Genomic DNA, 27,000 nt, shown 5'->3' with positions numbered 1-27,000 from the left:
GCGTCACGTCCGGGCAGCATTTTGGGTTCTTTTCGCCGGCAAAATCCTAGTAAATGCATCGAGTGTCGGAAATCGATGAGAATTGGCATGCATGATGTCCATGGTCATCCCATTGTGTGAAAAAATTTTTGGATCATTTGGTTGAGTCCAGAAAAACAACGTCATTCGGGCTCCCCCTCCGGCAGACCTGAATGATGGTGATTGCACATGTGCTATGTGCTGGCCTGCATGAAATGACACCAAACTTTGGCACCATGTGAGGATGCCCAATGTAGGCCCCCATGCAACATGTGAGCCATTCCTGACACCGAACGAACGTTGCGTCACGTTCGGGCAGCGTTTCGGGTTCTTTTCGCTGGCAAAATCCTAGTAAATGCATCGAGTGTCGGAAATCGATGAGAATTGGCATGCATGATGTCCATGGTCATCCCATTGTGTGAAAAAATTTGGGGCCATTTGTTTGAGTCCAGAAAAACAACGTCCTTCGGGCACCCCCTCCGGCAGACCGTGATGGTGATTGCACATGTGCTATGTGCTGGCCTGCATGAAATGACACCAAACTTTGGCACCATGTGAGGATGCCCAATGTAGGCCCCCATGCAACATGTGAGCCATTCCTGACACCGAACGAACGTTGCGTCACGTCCGGGCAGCATTTTGGGTTCTTTTCGCCGGCAAAATCCTAGTAAATGCATCGAGTGTCGGAAATCGATGAGAATTGGCATGCATGATGTCCATGGTCATCCCATTGTGTGAAAAAAAATTTGGACCATTTGGTTGAGTCCAGAAAAACAACGTCATTCGGGCTCCCCCTCCGGCAGACCTGAATGATGGTGATTGCACATGTGCTATGTGCTGGCCTGCATGAAATGACACCAAACTTTGGCACCATGTGAGGATGCCCAATCTAGGCCCCCATGCAACATGTGAGCCATTCCTGACACCGAACGAACGTTGCGTCACGTCCGGGCAGCATTTTGGGTTCTTTTCGCCGGCAAAATCCTAGTAAATGCATCGAGTGTCGGAATTCGATGAGAATTGGCATGCATGATGTCCATGGTCATCCCATTGTGTGAAAAAAAATTTGGACCATTTGGTTGAGTCCAGATAAACAACGTCCATGGTCATCCCATTTGGTTTTTTGTTTGTGCGTGTATTAGATTAGATAAGCCTATGACACTAGATTTGTTTGTGTGTGTATTAGATTAGATAGCCCTACGATTGCAAATTAGTTTCTGCATGTTGTTTGTTGTCTTTCACTTGTAGGTTGGATTGATGAATAAACAATAATTTTAAATCAGTGTTAGTTATAGCATAGTCACTTTAAGTTATAGCAATGCCCTAAGACATCCATGTTTCAACTATGAGACGCCCACTAATATTGTATGTGTTGCACATTTGTTTGATGCATGTTCCAGTATGCATAATTTCGTTTTATTCTTTTTGATTTACTGTTAATTAGGCACTGTCACCAATTCTTATATCTATTTGTACAGTACCATATGAAAATAAATGATTAGATAAATTATGTTACATTTGATTATGAAACTAATTGGTTAAATAAGTACTTGTTAAACTGTCATTTTATGTGTTGCACGTGTCTCTACTGAATGTTTCAGTATGAATAAATTATGTTCTATAGTTTTCTATATACTGTGGGATAGTGTATTCCATATTATATGTTTTATGCAACAATATGTTAGGAAAAAAGTTGATCACATAATTTATGGTACTGTAACCAAGTATATTTTTTAACAGGATGGATGAACTCAATGGAGAAATTGTTTGCGCCGTTGAAAAATGGTGCAAACTTATTGCCGGTCTATCTTCCGGTCAACGGGCCGCACTTGCCGAAACACCACTCCGTAGCATGCTTCAGATACCTTCGTTGAAGATGCGTACGCTGCTGATCCGGTACAGGGTTGAGATTTTTTATCCTAGCAAGGGCAGATTCATTGTACAAGACTTGGTTGGCGAAGTGTCTCTCGGTGCCATGGATGTTGAGTGCATTTTGGCCTTGGAGAACCACAGACTGTCGGCAGAAGGTATTCTCGGTGAGAAAGGTGAGGATGTTAAAGACCGAGTGCCGCCTTAATTCCTGAGCAAGACCACAGGTAACATAGTCATCGATGATCTGATTGTGGACATCACAAAAAAAATCTGCCGACGACGATTTTCTTCGGAGAGTTGTCCTCGTGTTGCTTGGAACAGTTCTTTCTCCCATGTCGAGCAAGACTGTACCAAAGCAATATTACGCATTGGTCGACGATGTGAAGCGTATATCCAAGATTAATTGGAATGCATTCACCCTCCGATTTTCTGCTGGACTGCCTTCGCAACGTGAGGAAAGGCAAACGCCTCCGCCAATGGCGGAGAGGGAACTTAGCTCTCCTGCAGGTACAACTTTCAGACTTGTACCATTACAAAAAAAATATGATTGCTAATTTACGTGCTGTATAGTACTAACTGTAATTTTTCATATTCATGCAGTACCTGTACTGGGAGAAGGTTCAGCCTCTGGAAGGTGAATGCGCATTCAATCCTAGCTTGTCCATGGAACCTTAATGAGAAATTGGACTGAAGCTGCAACATCAAGGAGAGACAAGTTTGATTATGACCACGGCGTGGCCGTGGTAACATCAAGGTAATTCATTATGTTGGGTACTTCTTAAATCTTTTATATAACATAATTAGTTGTATTAATATTTTTATTGATCACATATACTTGTATTTCACATGCAGATTGAAGACAACATAACCAAGGAGTATAGGGCGCAGGAGCGCAAAGTACCCGAACTAGAAAAGACAAAAATGAAGCCCGCCGTTGGTGCGGCAAAGAAGTCTAAGTTAGCCTCAAACACGGACGAGATGATGAACCTCATCATGAAGCGGTGTATGGATTACATACGCAGCCAAATGAAGGAAATACCGGAACAAGTAGCTGAGGTGACACACCCTTAATTCTATGTTTACAACATTTTTGAAGTTGCATAACCGTGCCGACATTAATTAATATTTTTTATGTAATGAAGAGATTGTTAGAGAAGTTGAACCCAAATGGTGTGATGTACAAGCCAGCGGCTGCTGCGGCTTCCGACAACAACGATGCAGACCTAGAAGTGGATTCCTTTGAGAATGGTCCGCCAGAAAAAAAAGGAATTCGTGTACAAGGATGACTCTGACGGTGTAGAGCCGGTGATTGATTTGACACAGCCTGACGAGCCTGTTGTCAACAAGAACAACGATGATGAGGAAGTATGTTTTCATTTATTTGTCTTCATTTATCTCAATTATGCATCTTCATTTTCGTTAACTGAACTTATCACATTATTTCTTTGTTAACCAGAAAACACCTGCCAAGTTAAATGTTGACAAGACAATGGAGTGCAGCGCAACATCGGAGAACCCTTGGATTGTAGGTAATTCTCCTTGAGCAGAATCATCCGACATTGACATTTCTGCAAGTTCTATCGACAGGATGGTGGGTAAGAGCAAGGGGAAAAAGTCTGCAGCAACCGCAAAAGAAGACGATGTTATATCCGGGAAGCGCCGACGGACTGTTCCCAAGAAATTTGAATCCCCCTTTAAATTTGACAAGCCCAGCAAGCGAAGCGCTCGTGGTACTAAGCCATCCGGCAACACTACCACAACTAGAGGTACCGTTAGTAGCTATCTCAGTGCTTAATTTACTACCATTTCATGTACTCACCGTTCGTGACGTTCGTAATTTATCATGCAGCTCTGTTTAGTAACAGTGACGTGGAAGGCTCTGTTAAGGACGATCTCACACCGGAACTCATTGATGCTGCTGTTACGTTTGTGGAGGCAGCCGCTTAGTCTGAGAAGAATATGAATAAAAGAGTTTACTACAATGAACGTGGCACCTCTGTGACTGTGGAGAGTATACGACCGGTACTTGAGCATACATGGCTGGCGGATGACGTAAGATCTATTACCATGTCCTGCTATTTAAGTGCATAATCTAGGTGTCACCTATGAAAATAAAATGTTCTATTATTTTACGCAGATTATCGATGCTTATCAGACACATTTGGCTCTGTGCGTTGGTCATGATCGACACCTCTGTCCAGACTGGAGGTCCAAATACCTTGTTGATCGTGCTAAGGCACGAGACAACCCTAAACCGTCGACATACAACATGGATAGTGCGCTGAGCAGAGCTGGAGCAGTACGTAGGGTTGTGGACGAGTATACCGTCCGTGATAAGGTACCATATGTTCTTACTAGTTCATTAACACTCATTTCAACAAGCATAATTGCATCTGATTACAAATGTGTTCCACATTTTAGTCGTTTATCCCGTTGAACGTCAGCAATACACACTGGATCACCATGGTGATGCACAACCGCAAGAAAGAATTCCGAGTTTTTGATTCGTTGTATCCTCTCGAGTTCTCTCTCGACATTGTGCAAGCACGGGTACTCTCCCCAACATTGAGCATTCTTCATATGAAATGTCATATGGTTTCTCACTACTACTTTCTTTCAAATAGCGACTAGCAATAGCAATTGATATGGAAGAGGGAAACCGTATTACACCTGGCAAATATCCAGACGTCACTAAGTGGCCTATCTTACCTCAGATCGACATGCCACTACAAGAGGACAGGTGAGTTACAGTTCATCATTTTCTACTTACGAAACACATGTCCGTGTGCACGGTGACTAATGTTTGCATATATATTAGGAACTCTTGTGGCCTTTTTGTGATTCAAGTTATGGAGCATTGGGACGGGGATCGATGGACCACCGATTTTACCCACGTAATTTGTCCTCACTTTTCGTACACTTGTACAATTGTCGTATAATACCAACTTCTATTCATTAAACATTGTTCTAAAAATTGCAGGCCACGGTTAATGCAAGGAGAAGGCGTCTCGTCGCCGAGTTGGTTCTCTCACCTACCAACACGCTCGAATGTGTGAAGAACAAAATCCGCGACATCGCAAAGAAAAGCAAGGCGTGAAGACATGATTCAAGATTCTAGTTTTAGTCATTTGTTTTAAGTTCGGAAGCATGTTTCCCGGCTGTGACACCCCCGGTTTGACCGTACACTAATCATACAAGCAAACGTGTACGATCAAGATCAGGGACTCACGGGAAGATATCACAACACAACTCTACAAATAAAATAAGTCATACAAGCATCATATTACAAGCTAGGGGCCTCGAAGGCTCGAATACAAGAGCTCGATCATAGACGAGTCAGCGGAACCAACAATATCTGAGTACAGACATATGTTAAACAAGTTTGCCTTAAGAAGGCTAGCACAAACTGGGATAAAGATCGAAAGAGGCGCAGGCCTCCTGCCTGGGATCCTCCTAAACTATTCCTGGTCGTCGTCAGTGGGCATCACGTAGTAGTAGGCACCTACGGTGTAGTAGGAGTCGTCGTCGAAGGTGGCGTCTGGCTCCTGGGCTCCAAGATCTGGTTGCGACAACCAGGTAGAAGGGATAGGTGGAAAAGAGGGAGAAACCAACCGTGAGTACTCATTTTGATTAAGTGTTTAAAGGCTCTAAAACAAATAAAACAATAGCTTAGACATTTAAATAAATTCCTTTCATAATTTATAGAGTATCTATTTTAATTAGGTGTGGACTTTTTGTGGCAGTGGTAAAACTATTCACACTAATTTAGGTGCTTCTGTATATATTTTGTAAAACAAAATTAAATGAGCATAAAGATAAAACAATAAAGCAAAATTACTAATATAAAAAGGAAACAAAAGAATAAAAGTAAGACAACCCCCCCTCCCGACTGGGCCTTGGCCCAGTTGGCCGTGCAGCCTAGCTAGCCAAGCGGCCCAACCGCACCCCCCTCTCTGGCCTACAAGGCCACCTCTCCCTCCCACGTAACCCTAAATCCCCAATTCCCCACCCACGATCCCCCTCTCCTCCACGATCTGGATCGGGGGGAACGAACCCACGACGCCCATCCCCGTCGCCCCGCACAACCACCCCACTCCCTCTCGTTCTCCATCGTCGCCGAGCACCCCGCGCCCGATCCCTTGCCGCGTCGGAGCCCCACCTCGCCCGCGCGACCCCGCCCGAGGAACCGTCGCTTGCCGCCGTCCCCAGCGCCCGAGGACGACCCCGCCGTCGCTTCTCGCCGCTACCCGGAGCTCCTCCGCCTCGACTCCGTCGACGCACGCGTCCCCGTCCTCCTCCCCGACGGCCTCCTTCGAGCCTTGTCGCCCCGGTCTCTACTCGACCGTGAGGACCCCAACCCCTCTCTTCTCCTCTCTCTCCCGTTCGTCCGCCGCGGTCATCTCCGTCGATCTCCACCGTCGGCGCCTCCCGGCCTTGCTGAGCTCGTCCATGGCCTCCCCGGGGTGAGCCTTCGCCCGTTCCCCCTGTTTGCCCCTCCCCAACGCTGTTTTGTCGCCGCCCCACGCCGTCCCAGGCTCCGGCTGTTGGCCGCGGTCACGGCGCGCCCTACGGCGCCTACACCTCGCACCACGGTCAACCCACGTGTGCCCCACGCCGCCCCCTTGCCGCGACCGGCTGCGCGCTGGCCGTCCTCTGGCCGCGCCTCGCGCGTGGACGCGCGCCCGCGTATCTGCTGCTGCTGGTGCCGCCCCGCTCGACCCTGCTCGCCATCGCAGCGAGCCCTGCCGGCCTCACCCGCCTGCGTGCCGCCCTGGCCTCCTGCTCGCCCCGGCCATCCCTCCGCCGCCACCCCTGGCACTGGCCGCCGGCGCCGGTGTGCGCCGTGCGCGTCCAGCGCCCTTCAGGCTCACGCCCGTTCGGGTGCGCGCCCCGCTGCTCGCCCAAACCCGATTGGCCCCTGGGCCATTGACAAGTGGGGCCCTGCCCCTGAACGTTTTAGGGTAAAGAAAAAAAAGAAAATTAATTAGAAAAATATTAATTAATTAATTAGATATTTAATTAACTTAATTAAATCTGTTAAATTAACCTAATGACTTAATTAAACTAATTAAACCTGCTTAGTTAGTCTAAGGCAATGACGAACGGGCCCCACCTGTAAGTTTGACCGGTCAACGGTCACAGTGGACCGCTGATGTCATGCTGGTGTAGTAAACCTATTTTTGGTTTAAATTAAATCTGTTAATTCATGAAAATGATTAAATACTTTTTAAATTAATATAAAATAAACCGTAGCTCGGATGGAAAAACTTTATACATGAAAGTTGCTCAGAACGACGAGACGAATCCGGATACGCAGTCCGTTTGTCAGCCACACGTCCCTAGCATATCAAACATGCAACTTTTCCCCTCCGGCCTATCTATAAAAAAAAACGCGAAACACCGGGAATACTTTCCCGGATGTTTGCCCCCCTTCACAAGTATCACTTACTACCGCATTAGGTCACCTCTAGCATCGCGCATTGCCATGTTATACTTTGATTGCTCTGTTATTTATTGTGTTCCCCCTCCGTTACTTCTTTCCGGTAGACCCCGAGACTGCCGGCGAACCCCACTTCGACTACAGTGTTGACGACACGTCCTCCTTGCCAGAACAACCAGGCAAGCCCCCCCCCTTTGATCACCAGATATCGCCTACTCTTCTCTATACTGCTTGCATTAGAGTAGTGTAGCATGTTACTGCTTTCCGTTATTCCTATCCTGATGCATAGCCTGTCCTTGCTACTACTGTTGTTACCATTACCGGCTATCCTACTGCTTAGTATAGGATGGTAGTGTTCCATCAGTGGCCCTACACTCTTGTCCGTCTGCCATGCTATACTACTGGGCCGTGATCACTTCGGGAGGTGATCACGGGCATATACAATATACTTTACACACTTACATTACCTGTGATGCTGTTCGGAGATGGGGGCTGAAGGGGCAGGTGGCTCCATCCCGGTAGAGGTGGGCCTGGTTTCCCGACGGCCCCCGACTATTACTGTGTGGCGGAGCGACAGGGCAGGGTGAGACCACCTAGGAGATAGGTGGGCCTGGCCCTGGTCGGTGTTCGCGGATACCTAACACGTTTAACGAGATCTTGGTATTTGATCCGAGTCTGGCTATTGGCCTATACGCACTAACCATCTACGCGGGGACAGTTATGGGCACTCGACGTCGTGGTATCACCCGAAGCCTTGGTGACGTCAGCGACTGAGTGACGCACGCCGGATTGGACCGTAAGCCTGCTCTTGTATTAAGGGGGCTAGTTCTGCTTCCGGCCGTGTACGCAACGTGCAGGTGTGCAATGGGCGATGGGCCCAGACCCCTGCGCCATAGGATTTAGACCGGCGTGCTGACCTCTCTGTTGTGCCTAGGTAGGGCTGCGACGTGTTGATCTTCCGAGGCCGGGCATGACCCAGGAAAGTGTGTCCGGCCAAATGGGATCGAGCGTGTTGGTTATGTGGTGCACCCCTGCAGGGAAGTTAATCTATTCGAATAGCCGTGATCTTCGGTAACAGGACGACTTGGAGTTGTACCTTGACCTTATGACAACTAGAACCGGATACTTAATAAAACACACCCTTCCAAGTGCTAGATACAACCGGTGATCGCTCTCTCACAGGGCGTCGAGGGGAGGATCATCGGTTAGGGTTATGCTATGCAATGCTACTTGGAGGAATTCAGTCTACTCTCTTCTACATGCTGCAAGACGGAGGCTGCCAGAAGCGTAGTCTTCGAAAGGACTAGCTATCCCCCTCTTATTCCGGCATTCTGCAGTTCAGTCCACATATGATAGCCTTATTCTAGTTGATACCAATGCTTACATATGTAGTGTAGCTCCTTGCTTGCGAGTACTTTGGATGAGTACTCACGGTTGCTTTCTCCCTCTTTTCCACCTATCCCTTCTACCTGGTTGTCGCAACCAGATGTTGGAGCCCAGGAGCCAGACGCCACCTTCGACGACGACTCCTACTACACCGGAGGTGCCTACTACTACGTGCTGCCCACTGACGACGACCAGGAATAGTTTAGGAGGATCCCAGGCAAGAGGCCTGCGCCTCTTTCGATCTGTATCCTAGTTTGTGCTAGCCTTCTTAAGGCAAACTTGTTTAACTTATGTCTGTACTCAGATATTGTTGCTTCCGCTGACTCGTCTATGATCGAGCTCTTGTATTCGAGCCTTCGAGGCCCCTGGCTTGTAATATGATGCTTGTATGACTTATTTTATTTGTAGATTTGTGTTGTGATATCTTCCCGTGAGTCCCTGATCTTGATCGTACACGTTTGCGTGTATGATTAGTGTACGGTCAAACCGGGGGCGTCACAAGTTGGTATCAGAGCCGACTGCCTGTAGGAATCCCCCTTCCACACTCCTTGGCCGAAGTTGAGTCTAGACATTACAAAACTTTTTACTAACATGGCTGTGTGTCTTACGGGCACACGACGCCATTGGGTGGTAGTAGGATCTTTTATTCCTCGATCTATACTCTGGGACTCTGATCTCTCTTCTATTCGGGTTAACTGATTTTGCTAAAATCTAACTCTCGGTTCTCGTTACCACTTCCTGCCGGAGAACCCTTTCATTACGGATGATCAACTGTTTCGACAGAAGATTCTGACAATACTCTCCAATATTTTCTCGAGACCCTGTGCCTGTTGCTTTTGCAATTCCCTACCATCGAAAAATCCCTGTGGATAAATACTTACACTTGTCGTTCTTACTTTAATTCCTAGTTGGTCTTGTTATTACAAGATACCCCGACATACTCGTCGTTCTTTCGATAATCCTTTGAGCTAACTGCCTTGCAGTTCTTTGCCACCTGAATACCCCTACGAATAATTCCTCACACTTATCGAGTATCCGCTCATCCTCAGTTCTTGTTCTTCAAAAAAGTCTCTGTAATACCATTCGTTCTTGTGAAAATCCTCAACAGCCTATTGTTCTTGAATTTCCTGCTTGCTTGCATTATGGTTATTACCATAAGTCTAGTAATCTTATTGTCAGCCTTTGTCATTATCATTTTGAGTCCATTGATACATTATGCTGCGGATGCTCGCAATCCTCGGGATTTATCCTTCTGACTCAGATGTCATTTTGACTAGGAGCTGGTTCTCGACCAATCAAATTGTCGTTGATTGTACCCCTAAGTCTATAAACTTATCCATCCTTAACTAGAGTGTTTGCTTCTGATCCCTTGATTTGGAGCTCATAATTCCTTTGCATTTTAGCTTTGAATTAGTCAGTTGTTTCGATAATCCGATCTCATTGCATTCCTTCTTCCTCTGATTGAGTACCGATACTCACATCAGCCTCGTTGTGGACCGCCATACCCGTTGCCGGGTTATTATCCGATAGTGTCCTTCACAAGCAAAATTCTTGTGAGTTCTTTACCTGATACATAATTCCTTTGGTAAATTGTATCCTCTACTTTTTTCAACCATGCTCTACTTTTGAGCTTGTGTTAATTACTCCTGAAGTTCATGGTATATGTTCTAAGAAGCCCCGATGGGTTGAACCTATGCCTTCCTTAATCTGTGTGAACCCGAAAGTTTTCACGGGTCATACTCCTCTGGTAATTCACCAGGTAGGTTTTGACACTATAATTATTTTTATCTAGAGCAGTGACTGAAAGGTTATGCATTGAAGAAGTGGGAGTCGACTTTGAACTTTGTGTTCATGCCCATGGACACGATGTAGATCTTATCATTAAAGCTTCTCTTAAATTAATTATTCCCTTGGTATAAGTTCTTATATCTAGGATCCAGCCTTTTGCAATCATGGTTCGAACCATGTTCTCCTTTAAACACCATTTCTCGTGCAAGTTTAAGCACATGTCTTCTACAGAGCAATACCCTAGTCCAACCTCTACTTTGATCTGTCGTCGAGTATTACCCCCCTGGTATCTCGAGATTATCATGGAACTGCATGCTTATTATGAGTTCTTCATCAAGTGCTAGATTCTCACTGATTCCAATTTTTCACGGGCTCTGAGTTATTAAACACTAAAAGACACCTATAATTGACTCAAGTCCGCACCACGATTAAACAAATCTTGGTAACCTTCATTACTTACAAGTTTGTACCCGATCACGTCCTTCCTACCCTATTTGGCTATATCATTATTGTGATGATTTTAAATGTGCTACCTAGTGCTTATTCCCAGAGCACAACTTTCGACGATGAGCTAAGCTTACGTCGACCTTCCTCATCATACCATTTCGCCTTAAACAACGAGCTTGGTTTCGTTTGTGTCATACCCTTGGTTTCAGTAACCTTTCGCTTCATCATTCCTTTGGCTTGATGTCATCGTCGACCGATTACATCTTCATGAAATCTCTCAACAATTGTGTCGTGATCATCATCGGCATTCTAAGCTCTTCCAGGATGTCAATTGAGTTCATGATGAGGAATACCATCTTTGCCCTCGATGATCTGTATTATCATCGCCCACTTTATTGACTTCCCTCCAACACAAACTTGTTCGTGTTGTGTGTTATACCTTGAGATGCTTTCTATCCGGAAATTATTCTTCTTTACACTCGAGTATTACTATCTTATATGTCAAGAATGTCGTGAGAATTTCACCACCTCTTAAGAATTCGTGATACAGTGATGCTTCTCGCCATCACCATTCTTTACTTGGTCCCCGTGTTGAGTGAACTCCGTTGTGCAAATTTAATATCTCCAGCAACCCTATTGCTTCAGAGTTATTGGATAATGATTCCAATTTGGTGTGTTGGTTGCCCAATCGCCATTCCGACGTTGGTCGTACAACCCAACCCATATTTCTGGTGCACCTTTCAACCAATGTTTAATTATGTATGGTTTCCTCCAGCATACATCATTAAGTCATTTGATCTGACTAATGTTATCTCCTTGTTCACATAATTGTGGAAATCCATCTTTTGGAAATCTCATTGAAATGTCGCTGAGTTCATTAGCCACCTCCTCATTCTCTCCTTGATTTAATGACGAACTCTTGTTTCGGAACTCGCTTCCATAGTTCAATTCCCGAGAATCTTACAATGTCATCTCGGCAATTTGTGTTGCACCTTCTTCTCAGGCATCCCGAGTCTGAGTTATCCTGACAGCAATCATATCTGAATCTCGGTCAGATATGATGGTTGGGACCTATTTCCAAGAGTTATAACATTGGTCCTTATATATAGGTAAGGTGAGGTCATGCCTATCACCCCTGGCCAGAGGACCTATTGTTATAGTTCCCTTTTTAGCAAGCTTAGTGATTCTTCCCTGAGGAAATCATAAGACTTATGCTATAAGTTGTTCCTGATGAATCCTTTGTGCATCCAAATTCCGACCCCTTACTTGATGAGCATGTCAATGCTATCTTGAAGCCTGTCTGTGGTACTCTGATCATCGATAAGAACATTTGAAGCCCAATGCTAAATATTTCCTGCTCAATTATCCAAACCCTGTTGTATGGGCAATGTCATGAAGTTTCTCTCCCCTTTCCTAAAGGGTTTTCTACATTATATCCTGTCATGGATATCTTGCTCTGCTTGCCCTTGGGAAGGATATACCCCTGAAATATGTGTTAAAACACATTGTTCTTTCATTTGTTCTGAATAAACCTGATAGACATTTTTCCCTTTCCATTGGTTTGTTTAAACCCTTTCTATGATCTATATGATATAAGCAGTTATAATTCCCTGCTTGTACAAACATCTCGGTGTACAATTCTGTCAGCAAGACCCTGTTACTATGTTGATAACATTCCGGTAACCACCAATGGACGAGAACTTTGCCTATTGGTCCGCCTTGTTCAACGAGCAGGAAAATTGTTCTCTTCGTCCCTCGCCCTTGGTATCGATGTTGTTGCCGACGTAACTGACAGGCTACCCTCTGACACGCCTTACTATCGTGACCGTGCAAGATGTCGGCCCCTTACTACTTTCAACCACATGGTGGGCCCATAACCCACAGTTCCACATGATCGAAACCTGACTCTCCTGCACCCCCTCTTCCCAAGGTTGTTCCTCGCGTGTGGCCTCGTATGTAATTCATGAACCACCTTCCGAGAGATCATCAAATATGTTACTGGACGCAATACTTATTCCCGATTGCTTTGAGCCGCTTTCCCGCCCTATTTCAGGCATCGAACTGTTGCCTGCTCGCTCGAAACTTCCCATGAAACCTCATTATTTTGCTCTCATTAATTTCTTAAGTTTCAACTCGAGAGTTACTTTCTGCCACCTTCCCTAATACTATCTACCGGATAAGCAGCCTTGTAGAGGTCTGTCCTTTTGAAGCTGCCCCTTTCCTATTTGTAAGTACGATGGAGTTCCCAAAGAAAGGATACCAACTTCATCATGATGACCTCAAGCTGAAGTATGAAGACATCAGCGTTATGGATCGACCTCTTCGAGGAGAGCAATCATGACTGAGAAGGCCCGCTAGATTCGTAACCAATCCTTTCCCCCTTTCACTACCTCTTAAATCTCGGGACGAGATTTCTTATAGTGGAGGAGAATTGTGACGCCCGGATAATCAAGCTACAGCAACCTCTGCTAATGATGCCACGTCACCTCGATTCCTATTGTTAATCTCGGGTTCGTTCAAAAACCGATTCAAAATTCAAATTCAAAATAGAGGCAAACAATAAAAGTTTTAAAATATTAAAACTTAAATGTTCGGAGTAATCCAAATATTGCATAGGTAATTGCGGCGGAGAAACCAAACTTTGATAAAGTGTTTAAAGGCTCTAAAATAAATAAAACAATAGCTTAGACATTTAAATAAATGCCTTTCATAATTTATAGAGTATTAAACTATTTTAATTAGGTGTGGACTTTTTGTGGCAGTGGTAAAACTATTCACACTAATTTAGGTGCTTCTGTATATATTTTGTAAAACAAAATTAAATGAGCATAAAGATAAAACAATAAAGCAAAATTACTAATATATAAAGGAAACAAAAGAATAAAAGTAAGACAACCCCCCCTCCCGACTGGGCCTTGGCCCAGTTGGCCGTGCAGCCTAGCTAGCCAAGCGGCCCAACCGCACCCCCCTCTCTGGCCTACAAGGCCACCTCTCCCTCCCACGTAACCCTAAATCCCCAATTCCCCACCCACGATCCCCCTCTCCTCCACGATCTGGATCGGGGGGAACGAACCCACGACGCCCATCCCCGTCGCCCCGCACGACCACCCCACTCCCTCTCGTTCTCCATCCTCGCCGAGCACCCCGCGCCTGATCCCTTGCCGCGTCGGAGCCCCACCTCGCCCGCGCGACCCCGCCCGAGGAACCGTCGCTTGCCGCCGTCCCCAGCGCCCGAGGACGACCCCGCCGTCGCTTCTCGCCACTACCCGGAGCTCCTCCGCCTCGACTACGTCGACGCACGCGTCCCCGTCCTCCTCCCCGACGGCCTCCTTCGAGCCTCGTCGCCCCGATCTCTACTCGACCGTGAGGACCCCAACCCCTCTCTTCTCCTCTCTCTCCCGTTCGTCTGCCGCGGTCATCTCCGTCGATCTCCACCGTCGGCTCCTCCCGGCCTTGCCGAGCTCGTCCACGGCCTCCCCGGGGTGAGCCTTCGCCCGTTCCCCCTATTTGCCCCTCCCCAACGCTGTTTTGTCGCCGCCCCACGCCGTCCCAGGCTCCGGCTGTTGGCCGCGGTCACGGCGCGCCCTACGGCGCCTACACCTCGCACCACGGTCACCCCACGTGCGCCCCACGCCGCCCCCTTGCCGTGACCGGCCGCGCGCTGGCCGTCCTCTGGCCACGCCTCGCGCGTGCACGCGCGGCCGCGTATCTGCTGCTGCTGGTGCCGCCCCGCTCGACCCCGCTCGCCATCGCTGCGAGCCCTGCCGGCCTCACCCACGTGCGCGCCGCCCTAGCCTCCTGCTCGCCCCTGCCATCCCTCCGCCGTCACCCCTGGCACTGTCCGCCGGCGCCGGTGTGCACCGTGCGCGTCCAGCGCCCTTCGAGCTCACGCCCGTTCGGGTGCCCGCCCCGCTGCTCGCCCGAACCCGATTGGCCCCTGGGCCATTGACAAGTGGGGCCCCGCCCCTGAACGTTTTAGGGTAAAGAAAAAAATAGAAAATTAATTAGAAAAATATTAATTAATTAATTAGATAATTAATTAACTTAATTAAATCTGTTAAATTAACCTAATGACTTAATTAAACTAATTAAACCTGCTTAGTTAGTCTAAGGCAATGACAAACGGGCCCCACCTGTTAGTTTGACCGGTCAACGGTCACAGTTGACCGCTGACGTCATGCTGACGTCATGCTGGTGTAGTAAACCTATTTTTGGTTTAAATTAAATCTGTTAATTGCTGAAAAAGATTAAATCCTTTTTAAATTAATATAAAATAAACCATAGCTCGGATGGAAAAACTTTGTACATGAAAGTTGCTCAAAACGACGTGACGAATCCGGATACGCAGTCCGTTTGTCAGCCACACGTCCCTAGCATATCAAACCTGCAACTTTTCCCCTCCGGCCTGTCTATCAAAAAAAAGCGAAACACCGGGAATACTTTCCCGGATGTTTGCCCCCCTTCACCAGTATCACTTACTACCGCGTTAGGTCACCTCTAGCATCGCGCATTGCCATGTTATACTTTGATTGCTCTGTTATTTATTGTGTTCCCCCTCCGTTACTTCTTTCCGGTAGACCCCGAGACTGCCGGCGAACCCCACTTCAACTACAGTGTTGACGACACGTCCTCCTTGCCAGAACAACCAGGCAAGCCCCCCCCCCCCTTTGATCACCAGATATCGCCTACTCTTCTCTATACTGCTTGCATTAGAGTAGTGTAGCATGTTACCGCTTTCCGTTATTCCTATCATGATGCATAGCCTGTCCTTGCTACTACTGTTGTTACCATTACCGGCTATCCTACTGCTTAGTATAGGATGGTAGTGTTCCATCAGTGGCCCTACACTCTTGTCCGTCTGCCATGCTATACTACTGGGCCGTGATCACTTCGGGAGGTGATCATGGGCATATGCAATATACTTTACACAGTTACATTACCTGTGATACTGTTCGGAGATGGGGGCTGAAGGGGCAGGTGGCTCCATCCCGGTAGAGGTGGGCCTGGGTTCCCGACGGCCCCCGACTGTTACTGTGTGGCGGAGCGACAGGGCAGGTTGAGACCACCTAGGAGAGAGGTGGGCCTGGCCCTGGTTGGTGTTCACGGATACCTAACACATTTAACGAGATCTTGGTATTTGATCTGAGTCTGGCTATTGGCCTATACGCACTAACCATCTACGCGGGGACAGTTATGGGCACTCGACGTCGTGGTATCACCCGAAGCCTTCGTGACATCAGCGACTGAGTGACGCGCGCCGGAATTGACCGTAAGCCTGCTCTTGTATTAAGGGGGCTAGTTCTGCTTCCGGCCGCGTACGCAACGTGCAGGTGTGCAATGGGCGATGGGCCCAGACCCCTGCGCCATAGGATTTAGACCGGCGTGCTGACCTCTCTGTTGTGCCTAGGTAGGGCTGCGACGTGTTGATCTTCCGAGGCCGGGCATGACCCAGGAAAGTGTGTCCGGCCAAATGGGATCGAGCGTGTTGGTTATGTGGTGCACCCCTGCAGGGAAGTTAATCTATTCGAATAGCCGTGATCTTCGGTAACAGGACGACTTGGAGTTGTACCTTGACCTTATGACAACTAGAACCGGATACTTAATAAAACACACCCTTCCAAGTGCTAGATACAACCGGTGATCGCTCTCTCACAGGGCGTCGAGGGGAGGATCATCGGTTAGGGTTATGCTATGCAATGCTACTTGGAGGACTTCAGTCTACTCTCTTCTACATGCTGCAAGACGGAGGCTGCCAGAAGCGTAGTCTTCGAAAGGACTAGCTATCCCCCTCTTATTCTGGCATTCTGCAGTTCAGTCCACATATGATAGCCTTATTCTAGTTGATACCAATGCTTACATATGTAGTGTAGCATTCCGCTGACTCGTCTATGATCGAGCTCTTGTATTCGAGCCTTCGAGGCCCCTGGCTTGTAATATGATGCTTGTATGACTTATTTTATTTGTAGATTTGTGTTGTGATATCTTCCCGTGAGTCCCTGATCTTGATCGTACACGTTTTTGTGTATGATTAGTGTACGGTCAAACCGGGGGCGTCACACCGGCATGGACAACTTTGATTTTCAATCATTCATGTAATAAGCACGATACCATGGATTTTGTGTGGATTTTTGGTCGCTCACACATACTTGTGTATGTGTAATACAGTTAGACTATACGTTTCGTATCAATAAATTTTTGCTTCCCTTCATTTGTTCTACCTTAATGTTTTTTGCTGCTGTGTTCATTCTTTTTCTTCCATGGAAGATTAGTTCATTTCCTTTTTAATTTTGCATATTTTGTTGATTTGATTTGGCATTATTCAACAATAAGAAAAAAATTGATAAATTCCTTTTTGTTTGCCTGAGAACCAACCTCGCCTGTCGTGCCATCTGGTGTGGGATCCCGCGCCCGAGACAACGACAGATCCGCTCCCCGCGCAGGCGACCCAGTCGATGAGCGCCATTTGGCGCGGGGGGACGCGCCAGGTCCGGACCCGCCCGACCGCTCGGTTGAGACAGCCCGCGTGTCGGACGCAGACGGGCCACCCGTGGATCCTGCGGTTCGGTGGAGTAGGCGTGATTGCCGCTGGATCTCTCGGGATCGGCGTCCGCAGGTGGATCTTCCTCGTGTCTTCCGCCAGACTCCCTTGGCATTATGTGTTGCTTGAAATCACGTTGCACAGTTTTTTTTGCTACATTTTTGTTAGCCTTTTCCTTTTCTGCATCATGAAGATCAGGATCAGTAGCACCATCAATCACATGATCAACTACTCTTTCGCCCCCTTGATCAGTACGATTTAGAGCTCCGGTGGAAGCAAAAGAATTTCAGTGCTTAGCCGACAACCCGCATTAGGATGCAGGTCAAACAAGGGCAAACTATTTCGAAAGTGATATAATTTATTGGTTAATATAATATACTTAGACCTTACACAAATGAACTGGCCACAATGCAGATAGGACTTGATCATTCAGTTCAACAATAAACCACAAAACATACTTAAAATTCATCACAAATCTCCTTCAGCTTCTTGATCTTATCAACGTACCCATGTTTCTGTTTGAGAAAATCTGCAATAATGTACTCAAGTTTTGCTTCTCTTGCTTCAGCTGGTCCCTCTCTCTCATCACTTGGTCTCTCTCTAGCACCACCCGGTCCCGGTCTTGCTCAGCCTTTACCCTCAGGACCTGATGTAGATTGGCACAACCATGGTCTGCCATCTTATTCTTCTCCAGCTCCTCTTTGAGATCGCTAAGTGACAATCTTGCATTGCCCAACTGCGTGAGAGCATCCTCCTTATTAGCCACCAGTTTAGCAAAGTCCATTTTGAAAAATCTCAGCTCTTCCTCCGTCCTCCTCTTTTCTCCAATTAACATGCATTTGTCTTCAGCATTCTTAATATTCTGTCTCAGCTTCTCGTCATACATGCTCCACAGTTCTCTCAGGCAGAATTTTGTAGCCACTGACCACTCCGGGTCTACCCATTCCACATAGTTACATTTCACTTCTTCCTACAGTATGAAAAAATATGGTCTAAATCATATATGCACAAATGCAATACAATTCCATGCAATGCACTAAAAATATGGTCTCAATCATATAAACACAAAATGTAGCATGCAATGATATACATATATATGTATATGGATCAATTAACTACAAGTATATGCTATTATATGCTAAAACAAATATTAGACCCTGAAAAAGACAACATAAATACGGAATTTGTAAATGCACGAATTAATTGAAATTGTATGCAATTTTGGGCAGATCAATGGATTACCACGAAGTAAATCGAGCACGAGGTAATGTAAACATATATTTACAGTACGGAACAACATACCTTCTGACCACAGGCAAGAAAACGTCTGCCAGTGTCCAAGGAATCAGAAGAAACTAGCCTGATGCAAGGTTCTCGATGCAGACAACGAGAAGATAGATCGTGAGCAATGCCACTCCATTCATAGCAAGGGATAGTCGTAGGAAGCTAAACGAAACAACAGAGATAATGCACAAATCAACGCCCTGCGTTAATTACCGGAAATGAAGAACCCTAACCCTAAGCCTAGCACTATCTAGGGATTATATAGTAGGAGCATACCTGCAGGCTAGTCACGGATTCACCATCCGAAGAAGAGCTCGACTTTGGCTGGCGACCAGGAACCAGGCCGCCGCCACCAAGAGAGCCAACCTTTCTGGCGCCGTCTTGCGGCGGCTCCCCTCCGCTGGCCACCTCTTGGTCGTCGGTGGTGAGGGGTCGCCGGATCCCACGCGTGCGGATCGACTAGATTTAGGTTCTAGGACCTTAGTAGTTTAGGCTTTTGGGTAGTTCGACGTCTTGGCTACGGCGGCGGCAATGACAATGGTGAATAAAGAAACTCCGGATTCTTCTCCGGCGAGGCGATCTTCTCTATGGTCGATGATAGACTCAGGAACCAGTCTGTTCAAGCGGGCATGTCGTGGCGGCGGCGGCGGCATACCCGTGTTGCGATTGATGTGCCAATCGTGACCAGATCTAAAAGAATTTTCTCTTTTGAGGATGATTTGATGGGATTCTTCGCTTGAAGTTAGCAGACGATTACCAAGTCTATAGACTATACTACGTATTTCCTTTGCTTCCAACACCCTAAGAAAACACAATGCCTTCGTGCGTCCTAGTCCAAGTGGTACTAGTATAGTAGTCTAGTTCATGTTCTATACTAGACCAGTAGAATGCCTGTGCGTTGCTACCGGCACAAGAGAAATATAGATAAGCACAAAGGCATAAGTTGTGGTCATCTTTTATCTTGTTCGCCAAGATGCAATCCCTCGGCTTTTCTACATACATAGATAATGTAATTCTAGATACATATCAAAATTGTGGGAATACATAAGACAATCATTCTTTTCTCTCTGTTTCTTTCTATTTACTCCTCGCTCAAAACCGCATCAAGACATTGACACCATCTTCATTCTATTTACTCCTCAGTCAAAACCGCAACAAGACATGACACCATCTTCATTCTCCCTTCCCGCGTCCTATTTTTAGCGAACCCTACGACCTCATCTCCGATATTGCTATCACATAGTGATTGCTCTTCTTTGTCATGGTTCATATCCTTTATATCCATGGATGATAGTACATTAAACTCCTTACGTTAATATTCTCTCACTATCACATACATTTGACAATAGTGACAAGTGTCTAGACATATCAACATATTGGTTATGCATTTCTAGAAATCTATTATACACATACCGTGGTCCTAATATGTGTTGTCATCTTTCTTTGTTTCCTTTCATATTTATAACACTGAGTTAAAATAGTCCATTGCCTCCAATGCCATTGTGACATTGCATTGCTCCACATTGTGTCATAGATGTTGTGACACGCCAGGGTTCTCTTTTAGATGAAAATTTGATAAAATAGCTAGTCCTTGCTAGCAATTATAAGGAGTAAAATACATAATTACAAAGAAGGTTGGTTCTGTTTATATCTTTGTAATTTCTTATCTACAAAATCACATCAAAATGTTCAGACGTGCATTCATGTGTGTACATGCTAGTATTACCATGAGTCAATCTAAAAAAGAAATGGCAATTTACTTCCAAGACAGGTTAAAAAAATCAGGAACTTTTGTGTACGATTCACAGCAAAGATTATGAGTTGAAATCTTCCATGGGTTCAATTTAACCTGTACCACCAGCGCCCCTGCACTTTCACACAAACTCTCTACCCCTATAAAATCTGCAAAAGAAAAAACAACATTTCCAACATTAGAACATGATTTAGAATTTCCAAGGACTTGAAATGGCAGGATACAAAGTAACATGGCACTCTTCTGTTAGTAACATGACGCTCTTCTGGTAGGTATAGAACGGCAAATATTAACCCCCCCTCCACCCACCCACCCAAAATCATATAAATATAATTTTGAACTTATGTTTTTAAAACATAAGGGTATGATGATACATAGGCGTAAATCAAACTGAAATCGAAATTGTCGTTCATTGATCCAACATTACCATCTACAGGCCTACATAAATATTTGTGGTGATTTTTATAAAGAAACAATGACATTTGTTGTCCGCAGTTGTTATCTACACATGCTTATCCTGTATATTTGTTGTCTACCCATCAAGATCTTTCATAAGATATTTCTACAATCGAATATCCTATTCCGAAATAAGAAGTACAATCATAAAAGGAGAACTCAAAGTTTCTTCTCGAACGTAAATGGACCCCCACCCCCGTCCCCCACCAGCCTGTTCTTGTTGCATTGAACCGTACACAAACCTTTTCTCCTACACATCTGTGTATTCATAAAGTAAAAGATAAATCCTATGTTATTGAATATTTCCAATATATAATATGGTAGTGTGACCTATAAAACAAAATGCATGAAGAATTATTGGGGTGCATTTTGGAGTGTCAAAGAATACAACTTTTGGATGTAAAACATGAATCGGTTTTACCAAACAGCACATGGAGTTAAATGGAGCGGCATCCAGTAGTGCAAACAAGCTTGGACTGTACCAAAAAAACAAGTTATGGAAGCTTGTTACATGGGTGCACTTCTTAGAAGCAATGAGCTTGTTAATGATGTGATGGAATTAGGGCAAGAATAATATAAAATAAACAACCTTCAGAGTCATAGTATATTTATGAAATGATAAATTTATGAAATATGATATTACTGAACTAAATGATAAATGTTCTCTTTTGTTTCTCCATTGTGCTGACCACATGATGTACTCCCTCCGTCCCAAAATTCTTGTCTTAGATTTGTCTAAATACGGATGTATCAAGTCATATTTTAGTATCAGATACATCAGTATCTAGACAAATGTAAGACAAGAATTTTGGGATGGAGGGAGTAAGAAACAAGATATTTTTCTGAACTACAAAGCTTACACGACAATTCGTCAAATATATTACATAGTTAACTCACATAGCGTGTTTCTTTAGAAGTTTAGATACATGCCTTCTATTATCTAAAAGAAGATGCATACCTCAATCGCACCAATAACTTGGTGATGTGAAGCAATGAATGAAACAAGCATGATTTTAGAGAAGGTAAGCACAATTTTATGGCGTGCTACCAATTCCTCCGATCCCCTCAACACAGCATGTGCAGACTGCAGTGATGTAGTAGTGCCGATTGCGCTTGTTCCTGGAAGGGAAATCAATCCAATTTGAGAAAGCATACATACGTTCAAGACCAACATAGTTTGTGCCATACTAATTGACCCTAGAAACCTCATTAGTCCAAAATAGATCACCAAAATTTACTATGTACAACGATTAACATAGAGAACCAAGATCCAATCTGATGGTAGCTAACAAACATCGGAACATGAGGGGGATAAGAAAGGAAGTCAAGCGCAGGTTTACCTTGGGCGATGAAGGATCCCCGACGTGCCACTGGCGCCGCGGTATGTAGGGGCATCCGCATCTCCAGACCCGACGCCGCAGACGTGCAAGCAATCTCAACATAATTAACATCCGTATTAACGATCTCAGCTTGCAGCCGCCGCCGTCTTCTGCCGATCCATCTCCAGAGCAGGTACTGACGCATCCACCTTGCCAGGCCTATCGTCGATGCCACCACGGCGTTAGACAATGCCACCATCCTGCACATATCCATCCACACGCGCCCGTCGTCGGAACTCCATGGCGCCTTGGAGTAGATGTAACACCGTTCCCCCTCTTGTCCCCTCTAGCCAGCACTTGATCCAAAACAATGCCCCCAGGAGGGAGAACGACACCGAAGGCGCCATCATTGTCCGATCTGGTAGACCCAGATCTAGGGTTTCCCCAAGAACATCCCGATCGAGTTGACATGACCTGCAACAACAAGGCCTTGAGAAGGAAACGACATCAGAGACACCGCCATCGTCCGCCAAGACCGCAGTCAGACGCGGTTTTCACCGGAAGCCACGTCGTCCCGATCTCGCGGCTGGCTGGAACCATGCAGAGCTTTGTCATAAAGACGTATGCTGCCGCCGGAACTCCGACGGAGATCCTCCGTCCCTTCACCGGGGCCCTCATCGCGCCACCGACCATCCACATGAAGAATCAACGACGGATCTGGATGGAATCCAGATCCGCGGCCGCCACCATGCCCACCATCACCAGCACCACCAGCCATAGGGTTGTCGGTTGTCGCCGCACGGCCAGGGAGCTGCCCTGGACTCCGCGCAAAGCCCCCAGCCCGAGGTGCCCCAGCCGCCTCGAGTGACTGCCGCCGCCTCCGCCATCCACGTGAAGAAAAAGCCAAGTGACTTTGAAGGGGCACTAATTTGGGTTGGTTATGAATCTCCCCTTTAAAAGATAATGGGTACTAATTTTCTGAAATTGTACTGGAATAAGAACGCAGAATAAAACAATCGAGAAATTGCACTAATTTTTTAACTTTTGCTTTGTCTAAAGGCTAAACTTATCTTCATAAAGAAGGGCCAACATCTACAGCTAGGCACTGCTCCCTGCTTCAGCTAGATCAAGATCTGTATTAGAAAATTGTTGTCGGTGATGCCAATCACCGATGCACAAACAGGAGAAGTTCACATACTCTAAGTCGGTCTGACGAGCTTAGGTTGAGATGGAAGTTGCAAAATCGAGCAACAATATTAAGAGTTTTCTTACGTTTTTGTAGTAGTTTTAACTGAAGCTCAGCTATTGATAAGCAGTTCAAGGTTAGATTACAACTTGTAAGGAAATAAGCAAACAGGACAAAGTTTCAGAAATAATCCCATAGGAATCGGTCACTATCAGACTGAAAGTACAATAGACACGGACCTTCTCGAAGTTTTGTGGCATTTCTTCACTTTTGAAAACTGAGCCTTCACTTCTACAAGTGTGTCATTCTCCTCAGGGTGTTGGTCACAATACCTCACTTGTTCTTTAAGCTTAGGCCTGGAAAAAGAAGATATCCGCTGTAATGGAATAGTAACTCACATTGTTTACTCTTTTCTGAACCATGCACACTTCTCATACTAATAGTAATTTGTTATTCACGTTATATGAATAGACACTTGCTAAAACTTTTGAAATATTGCACAGATATCACAGAAAGAATCCATTTTCTTGTTTGAGGCTATTGGTAGTAGCACTTATGGCCTCTTCTCTGTTTTTTTTTCTTGGTGAAATCCTCCTTAACCCTGTAGATGAAGCCAACTGGAAGTTACTCACCAGCAGACTCGTAGCAACAACACCATATGCTGAAAACCATATGCACTCTCACATAAAAACTAACTGAATCTGAGCCCCTCGTGCATAAGTTTCCAACATTAACTATTCTATCTCTCATACTGAACCACAGTGCAAAAAACACAAAATGCAGTGACTTATCAAGATGAAGATAAAAAGGTGTTATTCACAAAAAACACAACATGGCATTTCCATACCTGCGCAGCTTGGTAGTATGCTCGCAAGATGGACGATGCTGCCGTTGGTGTTGATAGTCATCTGCCCAATCACCACGAAGCAAAATATTCATTGCATCTTGGTCTGGTGTCTCCTCTTACTCCACATTTCACCTATCAAATTCAGCAAGCATGAGTTTATTTTATGAACATTATATACTGGAAAAAGAAGAGTTTGCGGTCACACATACGAAGGAGTTCTTTGTAGAACCAGGACCTGTTATCTGGTACTCTTAGTAACTTCAAGATTCGTGCAAACATTTAACAGGTGTACAGAAGCAAAACTCTTTAAACCAAATTACTAACAGGGTCGATGTTCTGACCATGATATAGTTACAATGCCCTTCCTAGGGAAAACAAAAACAGACCGATGATTGCACATGCCTTATTTTATAAAATATGTAAGATGCTCCCAGACTTAATAAACAGGGTGGAGAAAATAATCCTGGACTTTACGCATCAAAGCAGATTCCGGAACCAACATGATAAATATCACTGGATGGAGAAATGAATCCTGAACCAACGTGCTACTCTTTGCTTATATCCTATTCCTACCCATGTGAGCCTAAGGTACCAAGAAAAAAGAAAAACCTAAAAACTGCAGAGATGAATACTTCGATGCATATATTTTGTAGGCTGCATATACATGGGATGTAAAAATGCTTATTAAATTATATGTGCATTTGGAACAACCAAATCTTCCCACCTCTCCACTGACCGCAACACCTTCCTGAGGAACCCGATGCACTAATTCACCACTCTGCACCTCCCAAGTCCCAAGCGACCCTCGGACATACCTTGCTAGGAGTTGGCCAGTGTGGCAACAAGCTGCATGTGGGGGGGGGGGCGCAAAAGAAGCAAGGAGCATGGTGTACAAGGAATACAGGGAACGAGATTATCTACAGGGATTCACCATGGCTGCCATGGATGTCCATAGTGGGCCGCTGCCTGTGCAGATCTACTAAGGCCCGAGATAAAGAGAGCGGCGAGGATTGATGGATACGGTGGCCATGAGCGAGGGGCGACGGTGGGGCGATGGATGAGACATATCGGTGACGACCAACAAGAGACGCTTGGGTAGAGAGGGGATGGTTTCATGGCCTCACCTCGGTTCTTCCCACCTCGTCCCCGATCTCGATCCCTCCATGGCGCCGCGGTGGGCAGTGGAGGTAGCACGACGAAGGGAGGGGGGAGGGGAATAGCGCGACCACGGAGGGGAGGCGGCATGGCCTCGGCGTCCCTGGTGATCGGTGGCGGCGGAGTCCCTAGGGATCGGCAGAGGCGGGCAGCGTGCCCTGCGGTTCCGTGATGGCGGAGGCGGACGCGAGGAGCCCTAGAAAGAAATCGAGGGATGTCGAGGGAGGAGTGGCGGCACGATTTTTTGTCTTCCGTAATATGTTGCACCTAGAATAAAATCTAGGTTGTGGTGGAGGTGAGATGAAAAAAACCAGCGAAAAAAAACGGTTGAAAATGATGGGACAAAAATAAACCGTACTATTCAACCAACTCAGACAATAATATAAGGGACAAAAATAAACCGTACTATTCAACCAACTCAGACAATAATATAACTAGTAGAGTGCCCGTGCGTTGCCACGGGCTCTTGAAATAGTTTACCAAAGTTACATGTTAAAATCCACACATACAAACAATATAACACAAACTGAAGTCCATTATTGCAATGTAACAAACTGAGTGATGTCACAACTTAACATCTATTACAAAAATATTAATATCTAGATGATGCGTTTAAGAAATTCTTTCACCATATCAGGAAAGTTTCCTCTAGCTTCATTCCCACGATGTTTTAGCAAGTATAATAAAAAATGCTTCCTCAATTCATACCCATCCTGTAGAAAAAATAAATGTAGTTAGTATGAAAATTTCACGCCGAAGGTCTTAAAACATGTAACCCACAATACTCACCGCGCAAACCGGCTTGACCAATTCTGTACCGTTCCACCAGAGCATAAAATGAAAAACAAAATAGCCAGACACATTCCTGGAAAACTTTCAATTAATAATGTAAATAATATAATGATAACAAAAGTAAATATTCTTGTTATGAATTCATTACCCGTCTATACTCGTTGGAACATCGGCCGGAAATACACGATGCCATTTAGATATATCAGAATTCCACCCAGGCAGTTTTATTTCGAGTGCTTCTTTGAAATCTCTTGAAAAACTTTTTAATTTCAGTGAATGCCTCAAGTTCTTATCCTCTGACGATTGTGATGATTGAATAGGATCCATAATATATAGACGACGTGCCTCTTTGTTGATGATGTACAGGATGTATCGGCCGATGGATGCATAGGGAAGATAAATCTACAAGTGGAGCTATTAGAAACAAAAACAAACCATGATAACAAAGGTCAAAATATTTTATTTACCTTATTGCAAGATGAGATGTCGGTCTCCATCCCAGGCCAGCTATCAAATAATGTTGCCAACGTCTGGATAGTTTCCTTCTCACAAAACTTCTGACCTCGTGTTGACTCTAGCAACATGGACTAAGTGAAAGAAAAAAATATTGTTTCAACATGTTGATACTAATGGCACCTAGAATGAAGAGTTACGGTAACTTACACAAAATCGTAGATCCATGTAGTGTATAGGAGGGTCTGTGAACAATACTCCCTTGT

The 27,000-nt window shown here is 45.4% G+C and overlaps 2 long non-coding RNA genes across 2 annotated transcripts; both read right to left on the bottom strand.

The window, feature by feature from the left end:
- Nucleotides 1-20,416: 20,416 nt before the first annotated feature.
- LOC125524797 lies at nucleotides 20,417-22,072 on the bottom strand. Its single transcript, XR_007290959.1, has 3 exons — nucleotides 21,941-22,072; nucleotides 21,404-21,458; nucleotides 20,417-20,675 (listed from the first exon to the last, which is right to left on the bottom strand). It is a non-coding gene; the product is annotated as an uncharacterized LOC125524797 (long non-coding RNA).
- Nucleotides 22,073-26,094: 4,022 nt separating this feature from the next.
- LOC125523483 lies at nucleotides 26,095-26,474 on the bottom strand. The gene is made up of 3 exons (XR_007290246.1): nucleotides 26,430-26,474; nucleotides 26,279-26,354; nucleotides 26,095-26,202 (listed from the first exon to the last, which is right to left on the bottom strand). It is a non-coding gene; the product is annotated as an uncharacterized LOC125523483 (long non-coding RNA).
- Nucleotides 26,475-27,000: the final 526 nt, after the last annotated feature.

The sequence above is a fragment of the Triticum urartu genome, chromosome 7 (assembly GCF_003073215.2).
Source record: "Triticum urartu cultivar G1812 chromosome 7, Tu2.1, whole genome shotgun sequence".
NCBI classification, from domain to species: Eukaryota; Viridiplantae; Streptophyta; class Magnoliopsida; order Poales; family Poaceae; genus Triticum; species Triticum urartu.
The sequence above is the reverse complement of the archived record's forward strand: the minus strand, read 5'-3'. Positions and strand labels throughout refer to the sequence as shown.